The sequence below is a fragment of the Ornithodoros turicata genome, chromosome 7 (genome assembly GCF_037126465.1).
Source record: "Ornithodoros turicata isolate Travis chromosome 7, ASM3712646v1, whole genome shotgun sequence".
In the NCBI taxonomy this organism is placed as follows: Eukaryota; Metazoa; Arthropoda; class Arachnida; order Ixodida; family Argasidae; genus Ornithodoros; species Ornithodoros turicata.
Genome location: NC_088207.1, coordinates 20,132,511 through 20,140,394, shown reverse-complemented (window position 1 = coordinate 20,140,394; position 7,884 = coordinate 20,132,511).

The following is a 7,884-nucleotide window of genomic DNA, read 5'->3' as shown; positions in this document are numbered from 1 at the left end:
TGCGCCGCTGTTCGCTTCTTCTTCCTCCTAACGCACCCAGTGGCCGTGAAACACGAAGGGAGATGCCACTTTTGACGAAGGAGAAAAAGTAAATTCACCAGGGCTGTTACCGTGTATTTACACGTGTGACATTTCAGTGGAATATTCTAGTAGAAGCGAACGCAAAAAAAAAAAAAGAAAGAAAAAAAGTTGAAAATAGACCAAAAGCCAGGAGACACACAGCTCGGATACACAGGAGAATTCTCGTTGGTATCCCAGCTGATGAGGACGCCCGTCCTTGTATTTTTGCTTTTATTTTGTTACATAAGCCAGTGTAATCTATTTGCTGTGAACACAAATGTATTTTAGAATGATACCTGGGCATCAAGACTGGTGCTTCATGTCTTGTGTACATTATTGCTCGTAGAGGAATGTGTGCAATCTGCATTGACTGCGTTATGCAGTAGAATGAAAACACAAAGCATATGAGAGAACTGGCATATGTGAGAGAGAGTGACTGGTTTGTCCCTTCAGATGACGCACCCTGGAAGTGGCTGGGAAGGCGTGTTACCTTAGCTCAATTGGTAGAGCCCTGGACCGGTAATCCAGAAGATGTGGGTTCGAGTCCTACAGCTGGCTAACCTTTTCAGTGACTTTCATCTTTCATCTTTCATTGAAGTATTCCCTCTGGCTAGTCACCACCACTTAAAATAGAGTTGTGCTGTTGTGACGCTAGCTACATTGCTGGTATTTACGCAGAGTATGGATATAAAAAGATGGTGGCCGAACGGATATGGGGAACAGAACCTGTACACCCTAAAGGTCACCATGGCATCGAACGGAGAAACAATCACAAAGCATATGCATCACAGTAAATCATTTTACACCTTTATTTGCTCAAACAAGGTGTATTCTTATAAAAAACACCCTTTTCCTATTCCACAAAGAGTGCAAAAAGTGCATTACTAAAGGTGCAGTATCGACATACACCACGTTTTATCCAATGTGGATCATTAAGGGTGTAAAGTAGGGTGTTGAAACAGGTGTTTTCCGTCGAATGCACACAAGCCGCTGGCAGGTGCCTTCCGAAAGTCCAGTTCCCGCTACTCGCCACGAGAAATCAGGCACCTGGCATTTCTGTCAGAATTTTGTTCGGACATAATCCACATCAAGGGATCCGACAACGTTCCCGCCGACGTTCTCAGCCGTCTGGCTGCCATTCAGTCTTCCCAGGACTTTTCCTTCGACCGACTAGCTCAGCTCCAGCAAACAGACACTGAGCTCGAAGCCCTTCGAGGCTCCCCGTCCGTTTCCCTTCGCAGTGTGGCAGGGGGCCGACAATGTCGACATCTACCGTGTCGAAGCGGGCGTCGGGAATAATGAAGCGCGACAGAGGTGTGACGGTGTGGCGGTGGATCTTGCACCGTTGACAGGCCAGGCAGGCCTGAGTCCAGAGCCGAACGTCCTTGGTGACACCGGGTCAGACGTATCTTGCGGAGACAAGCTTGACAGTACGCCTGACACCAGGGTGGGCAAGGCTGTTAATGCTGTCAAAAAGCGCCGGGCGAAGGCTTACTGGAACGAACGGTCTAGGGGTGCCGGACGAGGTATCGCAGATGACGGGCGAGGAAGTACCGCAAGCAGCACGTCTTGCAAAATCAACGCAAGCAACGTGAAATGTCGGCCTTCCAACAGGTGGCGAAAGTGGCGCACGGATATGTAAGCTGCCAGGAGCTCTCGACCAAAGGTACTGTACTTGGCTTGGGTGTCAGTAAGCTTCTTAGAGAAAAAGGCTATTGGTTGCCAGAAGCCAGAGATATGCTGCTGGAGACTGATCCGACGGCCTGGTTGGAGGCGAAGAAAAAGAAGAGACTCAGTCTGGTAGAGAAATGCATGTGTTTTATTGGCACATTGTCCTCTAGTAATAGTAATAATTGGGTGTTTACGTCGCGAGACAACTGAGATCATGAGCGACGCCACAGCGGTCAGTCTGTGGATTGCTTTTGCCCACCTGAGGGTTCTTTAACGTGCGATGAAAGCTCATCACACGGCACCCCGTATTTAACGTCCCTCGCGGAAGACGGCGTGTCTAAGCAACTTGTACCCTGCCACCAAGTTGCTGGCGTCCTCCGCCGGGTTCGAACCCGCGATCTCAGGATCAGAAGGCGACCACGCTACCGACTGCGCCACCGAGGCCGGTACCCTAAATGTTGTTATGTATATGTGTTATGTATTATGTTATTATTTATAGCGAAGAAAACTTAGCAGAAGGCCCTTTCTAGCAAAATGCGTGTAACATACGATGCGTAATCGTCATTTGTGTGGAAAGCAGTAAACCTAGCAGGCAGCAACAATGCGTGTGCACGGGACGGGTTTATTCCGAAGGTGGGGCAGGTGCGTCAGAATGGGTGCGCACGCAACGAGGTTAGCATGTCGACTTCTAACACCCCCTCCCCCCCCTCCTCGATAGATTATCCCTTGATGAGCCCCATCCGTGACCTTAACGCCTCCAGTCTCGGTCGTGGTAAAGGTTTCGGCAACGCGTCCGTGATGTTGTCAGCGGACTCGCGGTACTGAAAGTTGATGTTGCGTGCTACTAGATCACGTAAGTGATGGTGACGGACATCGATGTGCTTTGTCCTGGCGTTGATCCCTTCACTAAGGGCAACCTTAATGCAGCCCTGATTCTCCTCGAACATAGGTGTCGGTTGATCAATGGCTAATCCGAAATCTTCCAACAATGGACGCAGCCACAAAACTTCCTGTGAAGCATAAGCCGCGGAAATGTACTCTGCTTCGGTGCTTGACAGAGCAACAGATGACTGTTTTGTGCTGGACCAAGTGACCGGGGGCTGTCTCCAAGCAGGATGGGCCCATAACCTGTGAGAAAGCAGTAAACCTGGCAGGCAGCAACAATGCGTGTGCACGAGACAGGTTTATTCCGAAAGTGGGGCAGGTGCGCTAGAATGGGTGCGCACGCAACGAGGTTAGCATGTCGACTTCTTCTAACAATGAGCCGTGGAAGTTGCCGCACAAAATTCATGAAAGGGTTATGAACACTGTGTGAAGCACATCCCTGGAGGTAGAGGTTACAGGCTGCGTTTATGAACTAACAGAATAAATGTTAACGTGATGCATTTCAGGTCAGCCGTAGTGCGGAAAAGTTGCGTAAACATTGCATGATGCAGGAAAGTTACCAAAATTATTATCAGCCAGTCACGCAAGCCACTTGACAACTATGACTGCACGCACATGACGACAAATCATTTGTTACATTACCTACTTTATCAGCCAGGAGACTTGTGTTTGAAGGAACAGACTGCACTTAATATTCTGCATGACAGTAAAAATATGTCATAAAATGTAGGCAGCATCAAGTTCTTTGATGTGAAATGTTGATCATTTGCAGATTAAGCTTATTTATTGCTGGCAGTTCTTGCGTCCTTTTCCCTTCCTTCCAGGGCCACCCACTGCCCTGACGGTGCACTGTGCCATATTGTTATTCTGTATTCGTCAGCACCTAAATGTGTGAGTGCTTCAGCAAGCACAGACACCTAATGCAAACTCTCCAGTAGCTTAAATTTGACACAGTTGACGCAATGATCACCATGCTGTCCCATTTTGCATCCTTTGCCATCTTTCACATACACTAATTCTTCATAGTACATCCAGGCACGTCGCTCAGGACGCCCATACGAACCCTCCTGTCCCCCAGTCCTGCCTGCTGTTCCCTCTGTGTCTGTCCATGTCTGTACACTGCTCATAGTCACAGGTGCTTCGCTGCGCCAACATGTATTTATATAAAAAAAATGTCCAAACGCATTGGGTGAAAGCACACAGGAGGGATATGGTTCGTATAACCAATAATTGTTCTCTTCCTGCAAGGTAAGTGCCTAGAATATGCCCAGCGGCGTCTAGGGTACGGTATGTAGGTAAACCTACATGCATCAACATAGAGTAAACTTTTTTACACTTTGTTGGTGTAAATGGCTTGTCCCATGGCGCACACCTTTTTGGTGTTGCCTTTACACTCAAATGAGGGGTGTTTTCTAGTACACCCTTTAGTTAAGTGTATTCCTAATAAAACACTGTTCTAATGGGTGTTTAAAAGCAAAAACACCCTTAAAATGGGAGTATTCTATTGAAAATACCTTTTATGATGGAATTATTTGCTTGCAAATATTCCCTCGCAAATAGTGTAATAGGAGCTTCCGCGGCAGCATACCGACACTACTGGCCGAGACATACACTTCGAAGTTCTTGCTTCTATGGCAAGCAGCACCGCGAACACGGTAGACTTCCAGCGGTGGTGCCATCGTAGAACCTAAACCGGAGTGCAATGCGTCGCAGGCACGCCTCGTTAGCTTGTTAACACTGTGGGACCAACGTGAGTGCAGAGGCATAGAGATACCTATAGGGCACCCTCAGTAGCCTATATTGGCGTGTCGGATGTATCATATACTGAAATAAAATTTGTTGGGGCACGTTCGTTACATGTGGTGGGGCGGGAAACGTTTGTAGCGGTGGCGGGAATGTGTTTTTGCAATTAACACCCACGCTTGCAACGAGTCAAAGATATCAGCTAAATTTCTAACATCCCTCCCTGTCAAATACTGTGTTTTTAACTCGGGTTATCGTCTATAATGTGATTACTTGCTGAGCGGAGCTGTGAAACCAGCATAATTTTTCTCTCACGAAATAAAACACCATTTTTAACACCATACTTGAAATGGGTGTAACAAAGCATAGCACTTTCGTGTCAAGACCCGTCGAAGGCGGACCGACACTTTATGTCGAAAGTTTATGCCCCAAGGAAACTAAAATTTCGAGAACGTTTGGAATTTTGTTATAGAACTTGTCAATTTTTTCAGACCCATTTAAACTATCCAGCGCTGTTGTCTAGGAGGCATAGAACGTGTTAATAATATTTGGAGGCGCGCACACCTGGAAGGGTACGCAGAAAAAAAAAAAAAAAAACTTTGGACATATTGCTTTTTAACACATATTCGTGCGTCACTTGCGCACTGAGGTGGTCCTGATAAAAATATGAGACAAATTGCATTTCATAGTACGTCCCTGGAATATTTATATGAAGTTATATCGAAACACTTTTTTCTTTTAACAGCTAAAAATACTTTTGAACTTGGTCACCCCAAGACTCATCTGGCGTTAAACCGCAAGGTTGCTTCGGCCGAAGACACATCAATCCTGTTGTCACCAAGCACACATTTTTTTCCACCAGGTAGGTCACATGTCCCATCGAAATCTTTATGAGGCGGCCACAGCGCGAAAAAAAAAAAAAGACAAAAATAAGCAAGGAGAGCATTGGCTGCATGGGAACAATAAGCACAATTTATTTGAATGAAATCGGGGATGTTCGAGCACAATATCTGGGACATCGCCCATGCAGTGACCAAATAGCTACTTGCAGCATCCCTCAGAGACCCTGGTTACAACCGTATCTCCCGGTTACGTCCACAAAATGCACGTCCGTAGGAACTTCGGACCACGGCCACTTGGATGTCCCAGGATATCCGTTGGAGAAATCTCTTGATAGTACGGATATCCGAATCTCCGTGAAAAAATATATCCGATGGACATCCCACAGAATTGACACTATTGGCAGGGTACGGCGCTATTTCATCGGGGCGTCAAACTGCTTGAATCTCCCATTCTAGGACTACTTGCACTATCCCTCATACCTGCCACACAGCCTTAACAGCAAAAGGCTAACGATCCTAAATGGTGCCAACGATGCTCAAAACTTCTGGCAAACAATCAGTCCCTCCCAACATACTGCTATTACCCTTAACTGCTCAAACGGGAAAACAGTACCTGACACTGACTGTGCTGAATTGTGTTTTTATAACGATTTCATCGCCACAGGTAACTCGCCACTTCCAGTTATACAGCCTCATAACCACTTTTCAATGTGTCCCTTTACAAACCGAGCTTACTGGCATAATTAAGATAATTGAATCACTGAAGCTATCATCAACGCCTGGCACCGATCTGATCACCATTGAAAAGCACCATTTTGTACTCCTCAATTATTCGTTCTCAACTCTTCCAGCAACCTCTCGACACTCATGCAGCAGATCACAAATCCTGTAACGAAGATTTACCTAACAATTACAAACCCATATCACATACTAGGATGCATTCACTGCAACATACTTGAGCACGTACTTTATTCACATTTAGTGTGCTTCCTTGAAACAAACATGTAGTCCGCTTCCTCATTATTTTCTCGCGCACACTATGGGCTCTGCAAAACATTTTCTTGCGAAACGCAGTTGTTAACTTTTAAGTCACAAATTCCACCTGATTTTGGACCGTCGCTGAAATGCAGACTGCATATGAAATATGCCTATTTCTATTGAAAACGTATATTCACTTCCTATGCCACTTCCATGCATGGAATGGCCACTTCTCTAAAGCATTTGTAAAGGTTATGTCTCAAACTCCTAAACATAGATCCCAATCTTCAAGCGTGGATTGAATTGATTTCTTTCTAATCGTTCCCAGTTTGTCACCTCAAATAGCCACCCGTCCTCGTTATCTCCTGTACGCTCTGGTGTGCCACGAGACTCAGTCTTTTCCTTATATTTATGAATGATCTCCCGGATTGTGTCTCCTGTAGTTTCCACCTATTGGCTGATAATTGCGTAATATTCACCAATTGGTGGAACACGTGGCTAATGGAACAAAATACTAGCAAAGCTTAAAATGTCTCGAGCTAATACTTTAGTACCATTCTACTACCTTAATAATAGTCCACTTCAACCCGTTTTATCACACCGGTACCCTGGTGTCCATATAAATTCATCTCTTCCCTTCTCACGACACATAAGTAATATAATGCCTATTGCCAGCCGTATCTTGTTACATTCGTCGCAACTTCTCAAATGCCCCCAGTTCTCTAAAACTAACAGTGTATAGACACTAGTACACAGTAAGCTCGAGTACGCTGCATCAACACGGGACCCCACCTCCGTTTCTCTCAACTCAATAGAGCTCATCCAAAATAATGCAGAGGGTTTCATCCACCGAATTTTCCATCGCCCAGCAGGCGTGACATCAATGAAAAACACACTACAATTACCCTTGCAACTCGTCGTACACTCTTAGAAATGAATTTTACCGCATAGCACGTTCCTAGCCAACCATCACGACGAATGATATCGTTATATTCCCGGATTTGTTGAAAACGGGAGGCGTACGCCTTTTCTATGACAATTATGAACAGCATAAGTGTCACAAAAAAGGCGTACGCGCCAAGTCAGGGCAGATTACGATATCATTCGAGATGACGACTGGCTAGGAGCGTGCTATGCGGTGAGGTTCATTTTTAAGAGTGTAATACCCTAGTCAGACGGCAAACCTCAGTCCGTTAGCGGGAAGGCCGTTACCTCGCCTGTAGCCAACCATCATTTCGAATGACATCGTTCTCTGCCCTGGTTTGTTGAAAACGGGAGGCGTACGCCCTTTTTGTGGCAATTATCAACTGCATAATTGTAACAAAAAAGGTGTACGCCTCCCATTTTCAACAAATCAGGGCAGAGAACGATGTCATTCGAAATGATGGTTGGACTACAGGCGAAGTAACGGCCTTTCCGCTAACGGACTTAGGTTTGCCGTCTGACTAGGGTATAAGATTGAGTCGTAAGTCGTCGTAAGTCTTTCACCGCATGCCATAACAACAACTTTATTGCGAGATGATGTCATGCATTCCGCCATTTCGAGTCACATTGCCATACTTACGCAATGACCGACTACTTTCACCATCATACGTATCATCGCGCATAGATCAACACAAGGTTGGAAATAAATCATGTCGTACAGAAGAGTTTCATGAGTCATTTATTTTTCGCACATCAGAAGGGTAGAGCCGCCTTCACGAAT